This window comes from Lissotriton helveticus, chromosome 3_1 (genome assembly GCF_964261635.1).
Source record: "Lissotriton helveticus chromosome 3_1, aLisHel1.1, whole genome shotgun sequence".
In the NCBI taxonomy this organism is placed as follows: Eukaryota; Metazoa; Chordata; class Amphibia; order Caudata; family Salamandridae; genus Lissotriton; species Lissotriton helveticus.
This window is the reverse complement of record NC_136061.1, coordinates 2,356,567-2,381,743: the sequence shown is the minus strand read 5'-3', so window position 1 is coordinate 2,381,743 and position 25,177 is coordinate 2,356,567.

Below are 25,177 nucleotides of genomic sequence, written 5' to 3'. Positions count from 1 at the left end.
CCCTCCTGGTCTTACCCTGCGCCCAGATAAATATATTCCAAATAATCTCTAATGAATTGAACCATTTAATTTAAAAAAAAAGTGGGATAGATCTAAATAAATAAAGAAACTTGGGGAGGATTAACATTTTAATAATATTAGTAGTACCTACCAAGGAAAGGTGTAGGTTATTCAGTCTTTCCAAATCAGACTTTACCCTTGATATTAGGGGGGAGATATTATTTTCAACAACTTTATCTAGATGTGATGAAATAGCCACCCCTAAATAGACTGCAATGGTAACCACCCGTGAGTCATTGCCGCTAGAGTGGGCATTTTCGACAATCTGCGTCTTTGATCTATTAAGACTATATCCGGAGACTTGTCCAAACAACTCAGCTTCGACTTTCACCTCTCTGATTGACAAAAGAGGAGCTGGGGTAAGTATTGCCACGTCATCGGCGTAGGCAAGTGTTTTAACCACACATCCATTCACCCTCATGGGAGAAAAAAGTACGTTGAGTTCGAGCCTCCGCAGGAGTGGCTCTAGATACAGTGCAAACAACAATGGGGATGAGGGGAACCCTTGCCTCGTCCCCCTCCCAATTTTAACAGCTGCCGAGTACCCTCTGTTAACTCTAAATTTAGCCGTAGGTTCATTATATAACGCCTGTATAGCCCTAATAAATCCTTCTCCAATACCGCACCACCTCATAGTCTGCCATAAGTAATCCCAGGAGACCCTATCGAATGCCTTTTCAGCATCTAAAAATAACGCTGCCATAGGGTCTCCCAGGACACCTGCCTCATCAAACATGGTAACAACCATCCTAATATGCTGCGTTGTCCCTTTACCGGGAATAAATCCATGTTGTGCTGGACTTACCAAATTCTCAATAATCCCTGACAACCTTGTGGCTAATATTTTGGAATATACTTTAACATCAGCGTTCATCAATGTTATCGGCCTATAAGACCCCGTGGCTTTTGGATCCTTCCCCTTTTTCAAAATTACAATAATATCCGCCCCCCCCATGATTGGGGGATCGACTCCCCTTTTTGTGCCATAACCATGATGTTAAACATATCAACCATCAGTGAGCCTTTAAATACTTTATAAAACTCTACAGGAATCTGATCCGGTCCTGCTGCCTTACCCGATGGTAAACTGCTCAATGCAACATTAAATTCATCCAAATGTAGTACGGCTTCTAAAACTTCACTTCCTTCCTCAGACAAATTAGGGGGAGCAATTTCTCTAAGATATCTTGCAATATCATCAATATTTCTTTCCTTCTCGGGAGTATACAGGGCGGTGTAGTAATTCCTAAATACTTCTCTAACTAAGTCAGCCTCTCCTACCACATTACCCTGCTGGTCCTTAATCTCTTTAATATCTGATGTAGCCAATCTCTGTCTAGTGCGCACAGCCAAAATGTGCCCTACCCTTTCACTCAATTCATATGCATTCCCTTTTTTAGTCAGGTAATTCTTTGCAGCTTTCTCGGCAATACCTTCTAAGGCTTCCGCTTTTAGAGCTATAATTCTAAATAAGTGTATTTCTAATGGGCAATTCTGTAATATAGCAGAGGCCAAATCTTCTTCCTCTTTTATCAACTTCAATCTTACTTCCTCCAGTCTTGCTTTCTCTTTCTTCTGCCTTGCTAAAACAAAACTTGTAGTCTCCCCCCGTATCCCAGCCTTAAAAGCATCCCACACAACACCTGGTGGTGCAGTTTCTCTATTAATCTCCCAAAAGAATTTAATCCATTCCTCCATATATTCTCTATAGGCGGGGTCTTTTAATAAAGCTCTTTCAAAAGTCCACTGTGTTCTGATATTTTGTTCCTGCCCCATTTTCAAAGTTAATATCAACGGGCTATGATCTGACACTATCCGAGGCTGCTTCTCCATTTGCGAGCCCTGCATTAATGATCTAGAAATTAAAAAATAATCTAACCTGACCAGAGTTCTATGTGGGGCTGAAAAAAATGTACTGCCATCTAATTGTGGGTGCAGCTTAACCCATGGGTCCACCAAAGAGTTATGTAACACCAAATCAACCAAAGCCTTATACACTTTCTTTTTCCTCCCCCCATACTTTCCTCCTGTCTGCAAGAAAGAGCTATCTGGCACATGAATGTTTAAATCCCAGCAACATACAATAGGCTCTGGCCATTGAGCCAGTTCAATATCCAAGTATTGTAGGACATCTGGATCATCCTCAGTAGAGCCATAGATTGTTACCAATGTTAAAATCTCCCCTTTAAAACAAATTTCAAGAATCACCCACCTCCCCCATTGATCCTCTTTCTTTCTTCTTACTACTATGTCACTATTTCTGCCCAACACTGCAACTCCTCTTGTTTTTGTCCCTTGTTTAGTGTTTGCTAAAACTTTAAATCCAAGTTGTTCCAATAGATATGCTCTTGTTCCTTCTATGTGTGTCTCTTGTAGACATACCAAATCCAGCTTTAAAGATTTTAACAAGGCCGCCACTCTCAATCTCTTGCTAACACAATTGAGTCCACAAATATTAATAGAAGCAATCTTACATGTCATCGTAATGCCACAAATTTCTTATGCCAAAACCTACTATTTTTGTGTACCATATACCTCTAAACCTACACCATGTAACAATGTGCTGAATAAAACAATGAATACCAGAGATTTGTGCCTTTCCCCCCCCCACCCACCACCCCTCCACCCCTCCACCCCTCACCTCCTTCCCCTCCCACTACCACCCTCCCCCCTTTACTGGCAAATAGGTCAAAAATGACCTATGTGTGGCCGCTTTTGAATTGCGTCAATCGCATCCCCCCTCAGCCTATATAATCACAAGCTGAAATACTCCCTGAATCAACCCTTTTCATCAAGCACTTCTATGCATTAGTTTCAATCCATCCTATGTAGTATTTTCAGCATTTTAGCCCCCTTTCCTGTTTTTCAATTCTTCAAGAAACTGCTGCGCTTTAATTTCTGAATTAAACATTCTTATTTTCCCTTTTGTCACCACTTTCAACTTAGCAGGGAAGAGAAGATATGCTTCTGACCCTAATGCCTGTAATGGTGCAATCAGCTGTCTAAGCCTCCACCTTCTCTCTACCGTTACATGGCAAAAATCAGGCCTAGCGAAGAATGAAGTACCTACAAATGTTCTCTTACTATCAGGTCTAGCCTTAGCGATAATTTCCTCCCTTAGCAAGAAATTCCCCACATTTACTAGGATTGCTCTGGGAAAGGAGCCCTGCCCATCCTTTCTTACTCCCTGCTTCACTGTTTTATTTATTTATTTATTTTATGCTCTTATAAAGCGCCAGAATAGACCCCCGAAGGGGTATCTCCGCGCTGTTGCTGCAAAGAGGGAGTACTGAAGATAGTGTGCTGCAGTGGTGATATAAAGGCAAGACAGACATTAGTTAATGGGATATAGGTAGGTTTTTAAAGTTTTCCGAAAAATCAGGTGACTGTTAAGTGATCTTAGTTCCAGAGTACTGGTCCGGCATGGGCCAGCGCACGGCCACCCTGTCTGGTCTTCTTTACTCTAGGTGTCTGCAACAGTTGCCGGTTACTGGAGCGTAGGGAACGCTCGGGGATGTAAGGCTGAAAAATTGCAGCCAGGTATTTTGGGCCTTCCCCTATCATACACTTCTGGATAGTACATAAGGTTTTAAACTGGACTCGTTTCCTCACTGGAAGCCAGTGGAGTCTGGTCAGCAGGGGGCAGGAGGGGGTCCTCGGTGGAACATTGAGGACAATCCTCGCTGCTGTATCTTGGATCACCTGTAATTTGTTTAGTTGTTCCTCGTTAGCTCCAAGGAGCAAACCGTTACAGTAATCCACCCTGCTGATGACAAGAGCCTGCACAAGCGTTTTCCTATGATGGTCCGGTAAGTAGGGGAAGACTCGTCTAAGCATCCCGATAGCCCGAAAACAGGTGCCGGCAACTTGATGTACATGATCTTTAAATGTAAGTTGCTGATCAAGTAGCACACCCAGGTTCCTGACCGTACTCTTGGGGATAGGGACAGGGCCTAACTCCAAGGGCCACCAGTCCGGAGACCAGTGTGTTACAGCTTGCCCAAACAGCATGACCTCGGTTTTCCCAACATTACACTGCAGATAGTTTGATGACATCCATTCTGCAATGGCTCTCATGCCATCTGCAAAAGATCTTTTTATTGCAGGTGTGAGTTTTTTGAAGGGAAAAAGGAGTTGTGTGTCGTCAGCGTACGACACTGGGGTGAACCCGAAGGATCTTGCTAAGTTGGCTAGGGGGGCCACATACACGTTGAACAGTGTAGGGCTCAGACAGGACCCTTGTGGCACTCCCCTATTGAGCTCCCTATGAATGGATGTGTGGGAGCCCAGCCTCACTTCTTGGGATCTACCAGATAGAAAGCTCTCCATCCATGCCAGAGCCCCTCCCTCCACGCCTACCTCCCTTAGACGGTTGAGAAGCACCACGTGAGACACCGTATCAAAAGCGGCGGAAAGATCCAACAGCACCAGAAGGGATATCTGTGTGCCCGTTGGATCTCTTTCTCCCATTGCCATTCTGACTCTGGGAAAGCCCCCTTCAGCATATTCACTACAAATCGCCTCGTGTCCAGCACTTCAATCCCCTCTGCCACACCCAAGAGTCTAATGTTATTCCTTCGCTGACGATTCTCAAAATCTTCCAGTTTCCATTGGAAATCTTCTGCAAGTTTTTCCTGGTCCGTCTTAAAGGTCTTGAAATCCCTCATATCATCTTCCAACTTGCCTGTCCGTTCTTCCACTTCCGTTACCCTTTTTGCCAGTTCATCATATAATTTATTCATTTTTCTCATTGTATTCTGGATTTTTTTGGCATCCTGCCTTGCTCTCCGGCTTTCAGCCCTGGCCTCCGTTTGCATTTGTTTAAGAGTATTAAACAGGAGCTCTACAGGAATCTGTTGCGTTGTACCCCCAGGTGGGATTTCTGGATTATTGCCATCCTCCTCCCGGTACGACTGTGAGGTTGCTGAGTAGTCCCAGACTAATCTTCTTTGGGCCCCCTCAAAACCCCCCGACAGCTGCCTGGATAACTTTAGCGATTTCTTTTTCTGAGTAGTATCTTTATCTGTGCTGGACTCAGAGTCAGAGCCAGAGGACTCCTCTGCGCTCCCAGCACTTGTTTGCTCTAGCTCCGATTCCTCATTAAGGGAATAAAAACAGTCTCCTTCAGCAGAGCCTCCTTCAGCCTTTTCCGCTCCCTCACCCACTCCATCTTTACTTGTGAGGCTAAGGGTATTTCCCATGTTTTAGAAGACTCCCCCTCTCCCTTTGCTAAGTTCATTTCCTTTTCTACTAGCATCAGGGCCCCCAACATGTCAGCGTTACCAAATTCAAACTCACCCTGCCCCGAGCCCTCACCAGTTTTAGCTCTGCATTTCACAGTGGGAGCAGGGTTTATGTCTCTACCTTCTGGCCGTGGTGCCTGATTTGCTTGCTCTGTCGGGACTGTAGCGGGAATCTCCGTGATTGAATCATGCTCAGGCTCAGGCTCACTCACCGGATCGGGTCTGCGGCGTTGCCTAGCAACCTCAGCCTCTGCGTCCCCGGCGTCCTCGAGGACGCACTCCCGAAGATCCTGCTTCTCGCCGCCTTTACCAGCTCCGCTGATGCCGCTGTCCCGTCTGCCTCTGCTGCCTGCAGTATCCTCTATGTTCTGCGAGGGTAATTTTGGCGAAAAGGCCTCTGTAACGGTAGGCTGTCGCATCGTCGACTCTTTGCCTTTCTGTTTTTCTCCGTTTCTCCCCGCTTTACTAGAAATCGCCGCTCGTTGTGCTGCGGTATTATCCTGCACCGTAGGAGCCGATTTGGATTTCTGTTCTGTTTTCTTTTTCCCCCCAGCTGGAATTCCTGTCTTTGGGATGGCACCAGGGTTGCGAGGGGGTTTGTTCAAATCCCCGGTGCCCACAGATACTCCTCCCGACATCATTTTTTCTTTCTCCCTTTCTTGCTTTGGAGTCCTTACGGGCATCCTAATCGCTTGCGCCTGCTGTGCCTGCTGTTTCTTCTTGAGCCCGAACGCGCTCATCAGGCCCCTAGCACCTTTCTTGAGCCAGGTGATAACCAGAAAACACCTCTGAGCGTATTTTATGGCAGGCCTCGTACCAGATATGCCAGGAAGCTTAGAGCCAGCATACAATGTCAATTCAGGCGCCATTCAGGGTATTCAGCATCTTGAAATCATGCGTCTGAAACCCTTAAGGCTGGAGAAGGGATGAGTGCGACTGTTCACAGCAATCCAGCGTCGGCCATCTTGCCATAGTTTTGTAGTATTATTTTGTTTACTGTACTGTGCCTGTGTTGTTTTGCCTCCTGACAACATCTGAGCCCCGTTTTCCCACCATTGCCTTTCTCCGCCGCTGACCCTCCCCTTCCGCCTGCTCCCGCCTCCCGGCTGCTCGTCCCTCCCCCTCCCCTACAAATGACGACTGCTGCATCTGCGCCTGTCCGCACCTGGATGGCGCCCAGCACCAGACCCCCTGACCCCCGCGAGCTCCACAGGACCCGATACCGCTACGATGCAAACACCCTCCACACACTAGTCAACAACGGCCAAAAATCCACCTGCCAGTCCTCCCCGAAGGACACCCACAGACTCTTCACTTGCCATTGCTGCAGCTTCTCCAGCCAGCGCACACCAGCACGCCCTGCCCATCCCAACACTGCAGGCCATAACCATCTCAGCTGTATACTGCTCAACACCTGCTCAGTCCACAAGCACGCCGTCAAACTCTGGGACCTGCTCGACTCCTTCGTCCAGGACGTCGCCTTCCTGATGGAAACCTGGATGAACGCCTCCTTGGCACAGCCATACCTGACGGCTACAATATCACGCGCAGAGACTGGAACAACAACAAACCTGGAGGAGGTATCACCATCATCCACAGGGACACTATCAGAGTCTCAACCCGCACTGAAGACACTCTCAACATGGCAAAACACACACACTTCCAGATCCACATCAACAACAACACCACCCTTAGAGGAACCCTTGTCTACAGACCCCCGACCACAGTTCAGTGAATCCATCGCCTACCTCATCAGCACACACACCATTGCCTCCACAGAGTACATCCTCCTCGGAGACCTGAACTTCCACCTAGAGAACGCCAATGACAACCACTCCATAACACTGATCGACAACCTCGCCAACCTTGGACTAAAAAAACTCGTCACAACACCCACACACCACGCTGGACACACGCTTGACCCCATCTTCTCCATCAGTGACCACGTAACCTTCACCCACACCACCGAACTCCACTGGACCGACCTCTGCACCCACTTCTCCTTCGAGAAACACACCACACACAACAAACCACAAGGCATCCAACACTGCAGCTGGTCAAAAGTCACCAAAGACCAGCTCATCACTGCACTCACCCGAAACCCTCATCCAGAGCCCTCCGAGACCAACGCAGCAACCTACAACTTCAGAATATGAATAGACGACTGCGCCAATACCCTCACCCCAATCAGGAAACCCTCCGACAGAAACACCAACACCAGAGCCATCTGGTTCAACGACGACCTCCAGAACTCCAAGCATACCTACAGAAAACTCGAGAAGCAATGGCACAAGGACCAGACACCAGACAACCACGCAGCCCTAATGAACACCAGGCGCAGACACCACCAGCTCCTCAGATCCGCCAAAAGAACCTCCTTCAAGGAACGCATAGACAACAATGGACACAACAGTAAAGAGCTCTTCAACATCGTGAAAGAACTCACCACCCCCCAGCTCCAGCTCCAATGACATCCCACTGTCACAAGAACTCTAAGACTCCCTGGCTACCTTTTTCCACCGCAAGATCGCAGACATCTACAACAGCTTCGATACCCAGGCGCAAACGACAGACGCTGACACCCCAGAATCTACACCCACCAAACGCACCGATCTTCTGCTCTCCAGGAACAACGTCAACGACGAAGAAATCGCCAAAATCATGAACACCATCCACTCTGGCTCACCTTCTGACCCCTACCCCCACCACATCTTCAACAAGGCAAGTACCATTATAGCACCCCAACTTTGAAAGATCATCAACAGCTCCTTCGAGACCTCCACCTTCCCAGAAAACTGGAAACACGCCAAAATCAACGCCCTCCTCAAGAAACCCAAGACAACCCAAAGGACCTCAAGAACTTCCGACCCAACTTCCTGCTCCCGTTCCTGGCAAAACTCATTGAGAAGACCGCCAACAGACAACTCACCCTCTTCCTGGAGGAGAGCAACGTACTGGACTCCTCCCAATCCGGCTTCCCCAGCGACCACAGCATGAAGGCCGCCCTCATCGCCGCCACTGATGACATCAGGGCCATACTAGACAAGGGCGAGACCGCTGCCCTCATCCTCCTGGTCCTCTCGGCCACTTTCGACACCGTCTGCCACGGCATCCTTCACACATGCTTTCATGACGCAGGGATCCAAGGCAAAACCATGGACTGGATCACCTCCTTCCTCAGCGGCAGAACCCAGAGAGTCGGCCTCCCCCATATCATTCCAAAGCCACCACGATCACCTGCGACGTACCTCAAGGGTCATCCCTCAGCCCAACCCTCTTTAACATCTACATGGCTCCGGTCGCCAACATCTTCCGACAAGACACCTCAACATCGTCTTGTATGCCGACAACACACATCTGATCCTCTCCCTCACCAAAGACCCAGCCATCGCCAAATCCAACCTCCAAGTGGGAATGAAGGCTATCACAGAATGGAGGAAGACCAGCTGCCTGAAACTGAACTCGGACAAGACAGAGGTCCTCATTCTCGGATCCACCCCCTCCACATGGGACGACTCCTGGTGATCTACTGCGCTGGGAGCTCCCCCAACACACACACGCAATCTGGGGTTCATCCTGGACTCAACGCTAGCCATGACCCAGCAAGTCAACGCCGTCTCCTCCTCCTGCTTCAACACCCTCCGAATGCTCCAGAAGATCTACAGATGAATCCCCACCAAAACCAGGAGAACGGTCACCCAGGCGCTCCTCAGCAGCAGGCTGGACTACGGCAACACACTCTACATAGGTACCATGGATACATTCCAAAAGAGACTCCAGCGCATTCAGAACTCCTCTGCACGCCTCGTCCTTGGACTCCCTCGCCACAGTCACATCACCACCCACCTACGAGACCTGCACTGCCTACCATTCAACAAGAGGATCACCTTCAGGCTCCTCACCCACGCGCACAAAGCTCTCCACAATGCCTTACCAGCACACCCCAACAAACGACTGTCCTTCTACACCCCAAACCGCCTACTGCACTCCGCCGACCTCGCCCTCGCCACCGTCCCACGCATCCGTTGAATGACCACCGGCGGCAGATCCCTCTCCTACCTCGCTGCAAAGACATGGAATACCCTCCCCGCCAATCTACCCAAAACCCAGGACCTCCTGACCTTCAGGAGACGCCTCAAGACATGGCTGTTCGACCAGTAGCTGCCTTCCCTCTACCCCCCCCGCTCTTAGCACCTTGAGACCCTCACGGGTGAGTAGCGCGCTACAAATGGATTGATTGATTGATTGACTCACCATAGAGTTTCAAATGCACAAACAGGTCAGACTTTTGAAACCTCGACCTAATCCAGGTTCCATTGGATAGGAAGCGCTACATACAATTCAGGCTGGGAACCCTACCTATCAACGAAGTATTAGCTAAGTGGCATTCCAAGGAACCAAACTCCAGCAACAGCCCAGAATGCAAGGCACCAGTGGGGTCTGTTGCCCACGTGCTGTTCGCATGCCCAGCCAATGTGCGTCTAAGAGCCAAGTGGATAAAACCCATTTGTTAGCAATTGGGCACATGGAACTACTTATGTATCCTCAAATCAGACACCAGATCTCTTTCTGCCAGCACAGTAGCTAAGATGTTGGGGCCCATGTGGGTTACGAGGAAAAAGGACCAAAGGAAGAAGAATCACAGCATGTAGTGGAATGGTCCCAAGCACATAACTGACCCTGTATATTAAGCACTAGTCCCAATTGAAACACTCTCACTAGTCAAGGTGATGCACTAGCCTTTTAAAGCAATAGCAGCTGAGTCAGACTACACAGCCACACTACACAAGGGCCTTTATGGCTATAAACCTGATAAATGCTAGCGGGCACCCCACTTTCGCAGCACTTTTTAAACCACTGTGGTACCTTCATTGTTATCTTTTTAATTGTTTTGTATTTTGGTATAAACTCGATTTATACCAATTTAAACCTCTAATTGTAATATTGCTTCGCATGTTGAACTGATGTTTTTAACTGATCACGAGAGGCGGGCTCTTCCAAGGCACAAATGTTGTTACAAATGTAATTTTTGCTTTCCTCAACATCTGCACCGGTTGAATTTTGTGGACACTGTATGAGGGACTGATCTCTGCCTGTGAGAACCCTGTGGCATGTGTTACGGACTGATCTCTGCTAAGCACACAAGACCGCCAAAGCCATGGACGCTGTATGAGAGACCGATCTCTGGCAAACACTCAAGAGCCCCAAAGCTGTGGACGCTGTATGAGGAACCGATCTCTGCCAAACACTCAAGAGCCCCAAAGCTGTGGACGCTGTATGAGGAACCGATCTCTGCCAAACACTCAAGAGCCCCAAAGCTGTGGATGCTGTATGAGGGACCGATCCCTGCCAAACACTCAAGAGCCCCAAAGCTGTGGATCCTGTATGAGGGACCGATCTCTGCCAAACACTCAAGAGCCCCAAAGCTGTGGACGCTGTATGAGGGACCGATCTCTGCCAAACACTCAAGGGCCCCAACGCTGTGGATGCTGTATGAGGGACAGATCTCTGCCAAACACTCAAGAGCCCCAAAGCTGTGGATTCTGTATGAGGGACCGATCTCTGCCAAACACTCAAGGGCCACAAAGCTGTGGACGCTGTATGAGGGACCGATCCCTGCCAAACACTCAAGAGCCCCAAAGCTGTGGATCCTGTATGAGGGACCGATCTCTGCCAAACACTCAAGAGCCCCCAAAGCTGTGGACCCTGTTTGAGGGACCGATCTCTGCCAAACACTCATGAGCCCCAAAGCTGTGGATGCTGTATGAGGGACTGATCTCTGCCAAACACTCAAGAGCCCCAAAGTTGTGGACGCTGTATGAGGGACCGATCTCTGCCAAGCACTCAAGAGCCTCAAAGCTGTGGATGCTGTATGAGGGACCGATCTCTGCCAAGCACTCAACAACCCCAAAGCTGTGGACGCTGTATGAGGGACCGAACTCTGCCAAACACTCAAGAGCCCCAAAGCTGTGGATGCTGTATGAGGGACTGATCGCTGACAAACACTCAAGAGCCCCAAAGCTGTGGACGCTGTATGAGGGACTGATCTCTGCCAAGCACTCAAGAGCCCCAAAGCTGTAGACGCTGTATGAGGGACTGATCTCGCCAAACACTCAAGAGCCCCAAAGCTGTGGACGCTGTATGAGGGACTGATCTCGCCAAACACTCAAGAGCCCCAAAGCTGTGGACGGTGTATGAGGGACTGATCTCGCCAAACACTCAAGAGCCCCAAAGCTGTGGACGCTGTATGAGGGGCTGATCTCGCCAAACACTAAAGAGCCCCAAAGCTGTGGACACTGTATGAGGGACCGATCTCTGCCAAACACTCAAGGGCCCCAAAGCTGTGGACGCTGTGTGAGGTACCTATCTCTGCCAAACACTCAAGAGCACCAAAGCTGTGGACGCTGTATGAGGGACTGATCTCTGCCAAACACTCAAGAGCCCCAGAGCTGTGGACGCTGTCTGAGGGACCGATCACTGCCAAACACTCAAGAGCCCCAAAGCTGTGGATGCTGTATGAGGGACAGATATCTGCCAAACACTCAAGGGCCCCAAAGCTGTGGACGCTGTATGAGGGACCGATCTCTGCCAATCACTCAAGGGCCCCAACGCTGTGGATGCTGTATGAGGGACAGATCTCTGCCAAACACTCAAGAGCCCCAAAGCTGTGGACGCTGTATGAGGGACTGATCTCTGCCAAACACTCAAGAGCCCCCAAAGCTGTGGATGCTGTATGAGGGACCTATCTCTGCCAAACACTCAAGAGCCCCCAAAGCTGTGGACCCTGTTTGAGGGACCGATCTCTGCCAAACACTCATGAGCCCCAAAGCTGTGGATACTGTATGAGGGACTGATCTCTGCCAAACACTCAAGAGCCCCAAAGTTGTGGACGCTGTATGAGGGACCGATCTCTGCCAAGCACTCAAGAGCCCCAAAGCTGTGGACGCTGTATGAGGGACCGATCTCTGCCAAGCACTCAACAACCCCAAAGCTGTGGACGCTGTATGAGGGACCGATCTCTGCCAAACATTCAAGAGCCCAAAAGCTGTGGATGCTGTATGAGGGACTGATCGCTGACAAACACTCAAGAGCCCCAAAGCTGTGGACGCTGTATGAGGGACTGATCTCTTCCAAGCACTCAAGAGCCCCAAAGCCGTGGACGCTGTATGAGGGACCCATCTCTGCCAAACACTCAAGAGCCCCAAAGCTGTGGACGCTGTATGAGGGACTGATCTCTGACAAGCACTCAAGAACCCCAGAGCTGTGGACGCTGTATGAGGGACTGATCTCGCCAAACACTCAAGAGCCCCAAAGCTGTGGACGCTGTATGAGGGACCGATCTCTGCCAAACACTCAAGAGCCCCAAAGCTGTGGACTCTGTATGAGGGACCTATCTCTGCCAAACACTCAAGAGCACCAAAGCTGTGGACGCTGTATGAGGGACTGATCTCTGCCAAACACTCAAGAGCCCCAAAGCTGTGGACGCTGTCTGAGGGACCGATCACTGCCAAACACTCAAGAGCCCCAAAGCTGTGGACGCTGTATGAGGGACCGATCTCTGCCAAACATTCAAGAGCCCCAAAGCTGTGGATGCTGTATGAGGGACCGATCTGTGCCAAACACTCAAGGGCCCCAACGCTGTGGATGCTGTATGAGGGACAGATCTCTGCCAAAAACTCAAGGGCCCCAAAGCTGTGGACGCTGTATGAGGGACCGATCTCTGCCAAACACTCAAGGGCCCCAACGCTGTGGATGCTGTATGAGGGACCGATCTCTGCCAAACACTCAAGGGCCCCAACGCTGTGGATGCTGTATGAGGGACAGATCTCTGCCAAACACTCAAGGGCCCCAAAGCTGTGGACGCTGTATGAGGGACTGATCTCTGTCAAACACTCAAGAGCCCCAATGTTGTGGACACTGTATGAAGGACCGATCTCTGTAAGCACTCAAGAGCCCCAAAGCTGTGGATGCTGTATGAGGGACTGATCTCTGCCAAACACTCAAGAGCCCCAAAGCTGTGGACGCTGTATGAGAGACAGATCTCTGCCTGTATTACGGACTGATCTCTGTACTCCCCTCTATATTTGTATGTAGGAAGGTGGATATCTGACTATGGTTACCCCAAAACTTTTTGCCTGGTGTTTAGCTGGTTTTTTACTTTAGTTGGCCTGGGATCCTGCTATCCAGGGCCCCAGGCTAATTGCTCTCTCCTTAAAATGGACTCCATGTACCTTAGGTACATACACACTTGGAATTGGTTCACCTTATTGGCCCCTGTAACAGTGTACCCAGGTACCCAGGGCATAGGTGCTTCCAAGGCCTACCAGGGGCTGCAGCATGTATTATGCCACCCCTGGCCTGGCCTCCATATTTGACACAACTGGCTGATCCCTCAGCTGGGGTAAGTCGGTGTAACCACCCCTTACTTAGGTGTAGTATGCCTATACCTAACCTAAAATTGACACATATGTTCCTATCAGCCACTCCTATGGAAGGCCTCATCAATCCTGGAGGCAGAGTGCTTGGAAATATGTGAGATGGTGCTCTGGCATGAGCTGAGCCTGTCTGCAGCTTTCGGAACCATGTCCTTTAGCTGTTTCATGATATTGCCATACCATATACTCTTAAGTACATTATGAACCTCGCGGTTAAATGCTATCTTGGGTTTGGCTTTATCAAAACATGTCGAGTAAGGTGTCATACGAATTGGAATACTACCCCCTCGCCAGTTCTGGCGACGGGGGTAGCATTCCACCCTTCTAGAGGGACACGACATGTACCTAGCCTGAACCCCGGTTAAAGTTAAACAGAGCCTCAGCATCACAAAATGGATGCTGCCACCACAGACACAAGTCTGACCTCCTGCTGCTGGGAGTCCTTCCAGCGAGGGCAGCTTGGACAAAGGGTTTCCTGCCTGGGGAGGTGCTAGCACCACCCCAGACAGGATTTTGTGTATTGGGTAGGACAGGGCTGAATAGAATCAGACATGCCCGGGGCACACAAGGTGTCCCTGTGCTCTCCAAGTTTGCGGACGAATATCTGAAACCATTAGTCCAACAAACACCATCGTATTTAAAAGACACACGTGACCTTTTGGTTCAGATTCAAGATATGGCATTTGATCCTAATAACATGCTTCTGGTGGGCCTAGATGTGGAGGCCCTGTTTACCAGTCTCCCACAGGATGATACCCTCCAAGTTCTGGAAGACGTCCTATATATGAGCGAGTGGCAATATAACACACCGAGACACTTCATTCTCGAATGCTGTAAACTAGCACTAAAAGAGAATTTCTTTGCTTATGAAGACAATCTTTATCTGCAAACCCATGGAACTTCTATGGGCAGTGCCTTTGCCCCATCGGTGGCAGGATTATACGTAGGTCATTTTGAAGATCAATATATCGCCAATGAATCCAACACCTTCTCTTCCAGTATATTATACTGGAAGAGATATATTGACGATATTTTAATGATTTGGGACACCACACTTGATCTAACAATATTCATAAACTGGTTGAATCAGTTGGACCCCTGGCTAAAGTTCACATACACTGCTAATAGCAGTAACCTTGATTTCCTGGACCTAACAATATTTGTGAAAAACAATGCGCTACACACAAAGACCTATACAAAATCAACGGCCAAAAACAGCCTCTTATCGTACAAGAGTCATCACCCCAAGCCCCTCAGGGACAATCTCCCTTACAGCCAATTCTTGCGCCTGAAAAGAAATTGTAGCAGGAATGAAGATTATCAATCCCAGGCAATGGAACTGAGTGACAAACTGAGAAAAAGGGACTATACGGAAAAGACAATGAGATACTGTAAAAAAAGAGCGGGCAACCAACCTAGGGAATGCCTCCTACAAACCTTTCCAAAGGCACCAATACCAGATTTGACCACATGTGTAACCACATTTTGTCATTTGTCATATGACATCAAGAAACTGATCAACAAGAACTGGCACATCCTGAACACTGGATCTTTCAACTGGCCAAAACCAAGATTTGCCAACCGGAGAACAAAAAACATCAAGGATGTCCTCGTACATACTCGCCCAGTGAAGAAAAAATTGCTACATGATACAACAAGAGATGCAACGATGACACCAGTAACCGGGCATTACCCTTGTGGTTCCTGTGTTGCCTGTAAAACAACAACAGTATCAAAATCGCTGCAACTTTCAGAGACATTAACGTGGACACAACGCCAGCACACCAATTGTAATTCCACACACGTCATCTACATGGTAAGCTGCCCCTGTGGAAAGAAATATATTGGGATGACGTGCCGTGAAGTGAAAGTTAGAATTGGTGAACACAAGAGCAATATCAAATTAAAAAAGAACACAACTAAACTATGCTCACATTTCACTGAAGCAGGCCACTCCTGTGATGAACTGCGTTTGACAGTCATCGAAATGCTCATGGACAAAACATCTAGATGTGAAAAAATATTATTCGAAAAAGAGCAGAGGTGGGTACACCGCCTCAAGACTTGTGAACAGGGGCTGAATGATTTTATACCTTGGCATCAGTTTGTAAACTAAAATATTCATAAAGAGCACAAGCACCGCATTTGATCTTACCGCCTAAACTAACCTAAGTTTCGTTGTGAATACAGATAAGCCTTCTCTTTACTCTATAAGATTGTTCAACTCAGAAGGTAATAAGTTTCTTAACGTCCCTTCAGAATGTGAGCCATAATATTTCAACAACCAGCTCCTTGCCTTCCCACTCGCCAACGCATAAAGTTTTTTTTTTAACAAAAAAACACAACTAACTTGCCATAGGATACTGCCCCTTTAAATAACATCGTACCTTGGAGCAGACACTTCCGGGGGCAGAGCCAGCACAAGGCGGAATTCTAACCACACGCGGGTAATGGCGGAGGAATTAACACGGCAAACACAACCCTGGTAAGACGCTTTGACGGCGAGATAATTAATGAGGTAATCGCTCTTCCAAACAGCTCTGGGCTTAATAGCTGCATTACTCCGAGGAAAGAAAGGGAACCTCCGGCTAAAGGTAGGACGATTTACTTTTATGCTCAATTGCACGCCTCCATATTAAAATCGTCCACTGTATTGCTCCAAACGCGCTTGACTGACTCACTCTAATATGGAACTAGAGAACACACAATTGAAAGCCCCTATCCCGAGATTAAGGATTACTCTTTTTAACTCCCTTTAACTACACAGGGTCGCGAATACTCCAATCTCGACTCTCGTTCCAACACAAGGTCGCGAATACTCCAATCTCGACTCTAGTCCCAACACGCGCGTGTCCTAGTAAACTAGCGCGTAACTTGGTAATTAAATAATGCAGGCGACAGTTTCAATCCCCTACGCACATACGATATGGGAACAACCTGCCGCTAGACACATAATATGCTTATAATGTAAGTTACTCAAACCTTCCGATTTTCCTCCTTCGACAATGTCTCTTAAATTGAATAATAATTTTATTCCATGTGTACATCAACCCGACACAGTTTGTATAAATTAAGTGTGTATTTCTCTATGTATTTTCCCCATTCCATTGCAGAATACGGAGGAGCTATTTTTCTTGATATACTATCAGGAATCAACCCTAACAATACTGCACAAATGGTGTGAGTATGAAATTTTGTGTTTGTGAGTCCTGACGAAAGCTCTATAGACCCCTAGGGCCCAGAGAGCTGAAACATGTTGACGTTGTATATATAATACTGTTAGATCCAGTAACTCGATCTACTTAGTAGTACCTACCATTTTCAAGCTGATTTGGAAATCACGGCAATATTCAAAAATTTTGAAGGGTGATTTGCCAGATTTTTAAAATTTTCTTCCTTTTTTTTTGAGAATTTGTTTTCACACTTTCCTACTTTCACTTCTCTGGACACTGCACTTAAGACCAGAGGTGCCTCGGGTTGAGGCGGCCAAAACCACTACTTTGGAGTACCCAATGATAACTGCCGCAAACATCAATGCGGGGCGGATGAAACATATATACCGCACAAATACAACAGCATTGAGTTTTTTGAGGTTACTCCAAAAAATCCACTTTCTTACCAATGGTCAAGAGGTGTTACAAGTGTCTGTTTCTTTTTTGATTAATTATAAGCTTACCCAGGGGAACGAAACAGATGTCCCAATCCCTTATCCCTCCTTTTTGATTAATTACGTCCCTGTGCATAGGCCAGTTCAAACCGGTGCTGGGGCTTTCCAGCCCCAGTCCTGGTGCGAAACTGGACAAAGGAAAGGGGGTGTAACCACCCCCCTTCCTGGTTCCACCCAGAGGAGGGACCTAGTAGGTGATCCGGTCCCCCAGATTCGAATAAGAGTGGGAGCTGTGTCCTGAGACTTCAGATCATCCTGAATCAACTTGAAATACAGAAGAAGACTGGACTTCGACATTCTGCTGCACAGAAGACGGAAGAGAATCTCCCTTGTGGCCAAGGAGTGACCACCCTGTGAACACAGGCACCAACCAGCAACTCGACGTCTGCTTTGCCGCCACCTCCCGCCGGAGCCCGAGCCCAGAGCCTGACAAGACTCAGACTCCCAGACTTTTCACAGCCCGATCCACAGTCCCTGCAAAGAAGGGACCCGTGGAGGCACCGAGAGATGTGGGACCGGACCTCTTGGAAGACCCCCGAAACGCTGACTGTGCGGCATCAGAGGTACCCTCGATGCTGTGCTTTGGGGTTTGAGAAGCCCCAACCTCGAGCAGCCCTTGCACCGAAGATCAGCCCCCCAGCATCTCCACGATCTGCGTGGGGCCTTTTTGCATTGTGCCACTCGATGCGCCTAACCGTCCACTTGCCACGCGGCTAGTGGCCATCTTGGCGACGAAACCTACAACTTTCACTGCGGGTCTGGTTGCTCCAGACTTGCTCCTGCTCCTGTAAAAAGGAGCCCCTGCTCTGACCTTGCTGGTCCGAGTAACAAGCCTTTTTTGATTCCTGCGTGGCTTGCATTAGCCAAGGCCTGTTTGCTTCAATCAAGTTGCCAACACCGCCAACAGCGATAAGTCTGCGTGGGACAGCTCGTGACCGACTCCTGGACGTCTTCGACCCCTCGTGTCCACGTGGCTGCAGAGAGAAGCTACACCTCAACGCCTGTTTGCACCCGACATCGCCTGGTTCCACTCTGGTTCCACGGTAGTCACTGGCTAGTGACTTTGAACATTGTCCCCTCTGCTTTCAGGTCTTCACCTCTTCAGATCAACCCTTGGATCCACCGGAACTCTTCACATCGAGCCGCCTGCAGCATCTTCAGCTCCAAGCACCATCGACCTGCGTGACGAAACCCGACACTACTTCGACCCTATGCACCCGCTTCCTGTGGGTGAGGTAACTCAGCTCCGCCGGTGTTCCCACACTGGTACACACCTCTAGTGTCTGTGTCTGAAGTTTCATCCTTCTAGGTCACTCGGAAGGTTCCTTTCTAACTAACTTTGTACTTTTTACGCACCATAGACTTTGCATTGGTGAGTGCGTGCACTTTAAACACTGCACCCGAGTCCCGCGGGCCTTTCCCGACTTCTTCACTGTTAGTCCCGAACAGCTCCAGCGATTTCCCAGGCCCTAGGCCTATTTCCTGTCCAAGTGGCATCTCTTATACCACTTTCTTAGTATATGGTTTAGGTGGCCCCTAGGGCTCATCCATATTGTGCAACTTTTGTGTATTTTAACTGTGTTTTGTTTTAACGCATTTGCTTCTGTGCTCATAAAGAGTATCAGGGATATTTGTAGTAATAAATCCATATATATTTTCAATATATATCTGTGTGGTGTCCTTTCATTTTGTATTCAAGGGATTGTGTATGGTAAAACAGCTTGCTTCACATGCCTTTACAGAGTTTAGCCTAAGACTGCTTAGTCCATGCTACCCCTAGGATAGCTTGTCTATAAGGTTGACTTTACAACCTGTACCATAAGGGTTGCTTGGCATGGTACAAGGTGATCACTAGAACTAGTGAGCATCATATACCAGGCCAACTTCTCACATTGGTGGCAGCGGTGGGATTTGAGCTTGCTGTTGTTTTACCATTACAATCTTTAAAAATATCATTTGAAAGATCATACAGGTACCTGATAGGTACACTAAAACAAGACTAGATATACTTAAGTTCTACTGAACTTAGTTGTTGTAGAGGATAGGGAGTAGCACACCCTGACTACAACTACTAGATAGGTTTTGTAGGAAAACACAAGTGTAGGTAGATTGCAACACATCCACCACACTAGAGCAATGTCTGGAGCAGAGGGATCCACTGGACCCATCTCTGTTGAGAGTGACCCTCCAAGGGCACCATCCAAATTTGCTACCTTTCCATTTAAGGAACTGAGGCAACTGTGTTCCATGAGAGGAATCAAAACAGGTCCTTCTCCTACAGCAGGACACCTCAGAGAGCTGTTAGACCAGTCTGAAGCTCTAAGGAACTCCAAACCAGGCCCCTCAGGGACTGGAGATGGAGGATCTCCCACTGAAGATGATAACCCTGATGCCCCTGCCCCTGTCGTCCAGATAGATGAGGAAAACCAGACCACTGGGAATACTCAGCCTGAGGAAGAAGAAGAGGGGGAGGAGGTAGACGAAAGTGAGTCTGATGATGATAGAGATAGCCAGGTGTTAGTCAGCAGGCTTAACCAGGCTAACCTAAGCTTATTTGGGACTGAAGGTGGGTCCAACCCATTCAGACCCCCAAATGGACTTAACCAGGAGCCCAGGAGGAGGAGGAATCACTCAGGTGAATCCAATACTTCCCATGTTTCTAAAGGTTCTCATGGCAACTCCAGAAGGGAGTTGACTAGCCCTCGGAGAAGGGAACATGAGGCCAAAATGAGAGAGGCTGAACTTAGGATCCAGAGACAAGAATTAGAAGTTGCCCTGGCCAAAGAGAAACTTGCTAGAGCAAGGCAGCCTAGAGAGAGTGGATTAGACTCCACAGGTGGCAGCACTATCCCTAAGGATAAAGACAGGTCCTATGGCAATAGAAACCTGAGTAAGATTGTGCCCCCCTACAAAGTTGGGGATGATATCCACAAATGGATGACTGCACTTGAGAGAGCTTGCAAAGTACAGCAAGTCCCTCAGGAGCAGTGGGCATCAATCTTGTGGCTCTCCTTTGAAGGTAGAGGCAGAGACAGACTACTCACAGTTAGTGATGGGGATTCTAGAAACTACCTGGTCCTGAAGAGTGCTCTGATTGATGGGTTAGGCTTAACCACTGAACAGTACAGGTTAATGTTCAGAGACACCCAGAAGACACAGACTCAGGACTGGTCTGAATTTGTTGAATGTGCCACTAAGGCTCTGGAGTGCTGGTTGCTGGGAAGTAAGGTTACTGACTATACAGGATTGTATAATTTAATTATGAGAGAGAAAATCTTCAGTAATTGTCAAAATCAGCTTCTACATCAGCACCTGGTTGACTCTGATCTGACCTCCCCAAAAGAATTGGGTAGGAGGGCAGACAAATGGGTCCGAACCAGGATCAGGCCTAAGAACCAGGGTGGTGACCAAAAGAAAGAGACTACCAAGCCTCAAGAGAAGGGTGGGGATAAAAGTAAGGAAAAGACTTCCCCAGGGCCCCAAAACTCCAAGGATGGGGGTGGGTCCCAAGACACTTCTTCAACCCAGAAAAAGCCTTATTGTCATGTCTGTAAACAGGTTGGGCATTACAAAACAGACAGCTGTTGTCCCAAGAATAATTTACAATAAGGGGTGGTGAGGGACAGAGTCTCTGAATTAAGCAGAATACTCTCACCCAGTCCAAAGATCAGGGCTAGATCCAACACCGTTTTTTAGCTCATTGCACCATCCCAGTTTCAGAACCTGGCTGTATGCAAATTAGTCTGTTCCTGTCCCAGTGCATGATGGGAACAGGGCAAACCAAACTACAAAAGCCAATTCTTACACTGGGAAGGAAACAAGCTTCCGGGGACCGGTTTCTGGCATTACAGCCGTCTTCGGCCCGGCTTGCTTGAATCCTGATGGTGCAATGAGCAAGGGACTCATGTCTGAGTATACCCTTCCACGCTTAGGGTGGACAAAATAATTTACAATAAGGGGTGGTGAGGGACAGAGTCTCTGAATTAAGCAGAATACTCTCACCCAGTCCAAAGATCAGGGCTAGATCCAACACCGTTTTTTAGCTCATTGCACCATCCCAGTTTCAGAACCTGGCTGTATGCAAATTAGTCTGTTCCTGTCCCAGTGCATGATGGGAACAGGGCAAACCAAACTACAAAAGCCAATTCTTACACTGGGAAGGAAACAAGCTTCCGGGGACCGGTTTCTGGCATTACAGCCGTCTTCGGCCCGGCTTGCTTGAATCCTGATGGTGCAATGAGCAAGGGACTCATGTCTGAGTATACCCTTCCACGCTTAGGGTGGACAAAATAATTTACAATAAGGGGTGGTGAGGGACAGAGTCTCTGAATTAAGCAGAATACTCTCACCCAGTCCAAAGATCAGGGCTAGATCCAACACCGTTTTTTAGCTCATTGCACCATCCCAGTTTCAGAACCTGGCTGTATGCAAATTAGTCTGTTCCTGTCCCAGTGCATGATGGGAACAGGGCAAACCAAACTACAAAAGCCAATTCTTACACTGGGAAGGAAACAAGCTTCCGGGGACCGGTTTCTGGCATTACAGCCGTCTTCGGCCCGGCTTGCTTGAATCCTGATGGTGCAATGAGCAAGGGACTCATGTCTGAGTATACCCTTCCACGCTTAGGGTGGACAAAATAATTTACAATAAAGGGTGGTGAGGGACAGAGTCTCTGAATTAAGCAGAATACTCTCACCCAGTCCAAAGATCAGGGCTAGATCCAACACCGTTTTTTAGCTCATTGCACCATCCCAGTTTCAGAACCTGGCTGTATGCAAATTAGTCTGTTCCTGTCCCAGTGCATGATGGGAACAGGGCAAACCAAACTACAAAAGCCAATTCTTACACTGGGAAGGAAACAAGCTTCCGGGGACCGGTTTCTGGCATTACAGCCGTCTTCGGCCCGGTTTGCTTGAATCCTGATGGTGCAATGAGCAAGGTACTCATGTCTGAGTATACCCTTCCACGCTTAGGGTGGACAAAATAATTTACAATAAGGGGTGGTGAGGGACAGAGTCTCTGAATTAAGCAGAATACTCTCACCCAGTCCAAAGATCAGGGCTAGATCCAACACCGTTTTTTAGCTCATTGCACCATCCCAGTTTCAGAACCTGGCTGTATGCAAATTAGTCTGTTCCTGTCCCAGTGCATGATGGGAACAGGGCAAACCAAACTAAAAAAGCCAATTCTTACACTGGGAAGGAAACAAGCTTCCGGGGACCGGTTTCTGGCATTACAGCCGTCTTCGGCCCGGCTTGCTTGAATCCTGATGGTGCAATGAGCAAGGGACTCATGTCTGAGTATACCCTTCCACGCTTAGGGTGGACAAAATAATTTACAATAAGGGGTGGTGAGGGACAGAGTCTCTGAATTAAGCAGAATACTCTCACCTAGTCCAAAGATCAGGGCTAGATCCAACACCGTTTTTTAGCTCATTGCACCATCCCAGTTTCAGAACCTGGCTGTATGCAAATTAGTCTGTTCCTGTCCCAGTGCATGATGGGAACAGGGCAAACCAAACTACAAAAGCCAATTCTTACACTGGGAAGGAAACAAGCTTCCGGGGACCGGTTTCTGGCATTACAGCCGTCTTCGGCCCGGCTTGCTTGAATCCTGATGGTGCAATGAGCAAGGGACTCATGTCTGAGTATACCCTTCCACGCTTAGGGTGGACAAAATAATTTACAATAAGGGGTGGTGAGGGACAGAGTCTCTGAATTAAGCAGAATACTCTCACCCAGTCCAAAGATCAGGGCTAGATCCAACACCGTTTTTTAGCTCATTGCACCATCCCAGTTTCAGAACCTGGCTTTATGCAAATTAGTCTGTTCCTGTCCCAGTGCATGATGGGAACAGGGCAAACCAAACTACAAAAGCCAATTCTTACACTGGGAAGGAAACAAGCTTCCGGGGACCGGTTTCTGGCATTACAGCCGTCTTCGGCCCGGCTTGCTTGAATCCTGATGGTGCAATGAGCAAGGGACTCATGTCTGAGTATACCCTTCCACGCTTAGGGTGGACAAAATAATTTACAATAAGGGGTGGTGAGGGACAGAGTCTCTGAATTAAGCAGAATACTCTCACCCAGTCCAAAGATCAGGGCTAGATCCAACACCGTGTAAGAATTGGCTTTTGTAGTCTGGTCTGCCCTGTTCCCATGATGCACTGGGCCAGGGACAGACTAATTTGCATACAGCCAGGTTCTGAAACTGGGATGGTGCAATGAGCTAAAAAACGGTGTTGGATCTAGCCCTGATCTCTTGACTGGGTGAGAGTACTCTGCTTAATTCAGAGACTCTGTCCATCACCACCCCTTGTTGTAAATAAGTTGTCCCAAGAATGGCAATAAAGAGAATATACCTCCAAAGCCAGCTCCAACACCTCCTGTTACTGTCAGCAGTAATCCCCCAGGAAGTGGGAGCACACCCAGGAATCTGGGTGGGTTTACTTTTGGAGGACAGGTGGATTCTGGCCTAACCAGGTCCCCTACCTCAGATACTCTTGTCTATGAGACTGGCATGGGGTTTGCCAATTTCACTGCTTGCCCAAACACTTTGAGCAAGTATAGACAGGAGCCCCTCATCAATGGCTTGAAAGTTGAGGCCTTTAGAGACACAGGGGCTAGCATCACCTTGTTGGCTGAATGTCTAGTCCCCTCAAGGCAACTTTTACCTGATGCCACATATCAGGTGACAAACATTGATGGAATAGAAACCAATCACCCCATGGCAGTAGTAAATCTTAGCTGGGGAGGTGTCACTGGCCCAAAGAGAGTGGCAGTGTCATCAAACTTGCCTGTAGATTGTCTACTGGGGAATGATTTAGAAATCTCAATCTGGGCTGAGGTGGAACAAGAAACCCATTCTAGAATGGTAAATCTCCATGGAAAGGTTAGTGGGGCTGTGATGGCTACAGCCCCAATACAAGATGTCCTTCCTGAAAAGGTTGGTAGGGCTGAGCAAACCTCAGCCCCATCTTTAGCTAACTTCCCTCCTGAAAAGATTAGCAGGGCTGTGATGGTAACAGCCCATACCCAAACTGAGTCTCCTCCTGAAAAGATTGGTGGGGCTGTGATGGCCACAGCCCAAACTCAAACTGATACATGTGTTGTGAAGCCTGAAAAGATGGATCACTCCACACAAACAGAGAGCATTGAGGAGGAAGAGAAATCTCCTTCCCACCAGACTTTAGGAAAGGATCAGCCTCCTCAGGGAACTGATCTTACCCCTGATGAAGGAACTGTCCCAGAGGTTGTTAGGCCTGGCCTGACAGAGCCTCTGATGACAGTGGACCCTTCTCAGGTGGGACCCAGTCTGGAGCAGGTATCCTGCCCCTCTCTACCTTGCCTTACTCAGCCCAGGGCTGCAGAGGACAAGAAGGACAGTGAGCCCCAAAGGGCCCCCTGTCAAATAAAGCACCCCCATCAACAGATTAGGGGCACCGAAACTAGTAGCCCTAGTGAGGTGAAAACTTTACAAACTCCTGAGGGAGCCCCCTTAAAAGTAGTTAGGGACCTCCCAAAGATGGATTCTGTTGGGCACAGCCAAACCTGGGACCCCAAGGCCCCAAACCTGACCTGTCCCTCCAGTAAGCCAACAAGAGGGACCCAGCCTCCAGCTTTAGGTAGCCAGAGGTTGACCCTGAGAGCACAGTGCAACTCAGTCAAAGAAAGAAAGGCACCCATGGTGGAGAGTGATTGGAGGAAGTTGAATCCTACAGAGGAATCTCACTTCAGTACTCCATCCCAACACCAGCCTTTAACTTTGCAAAGA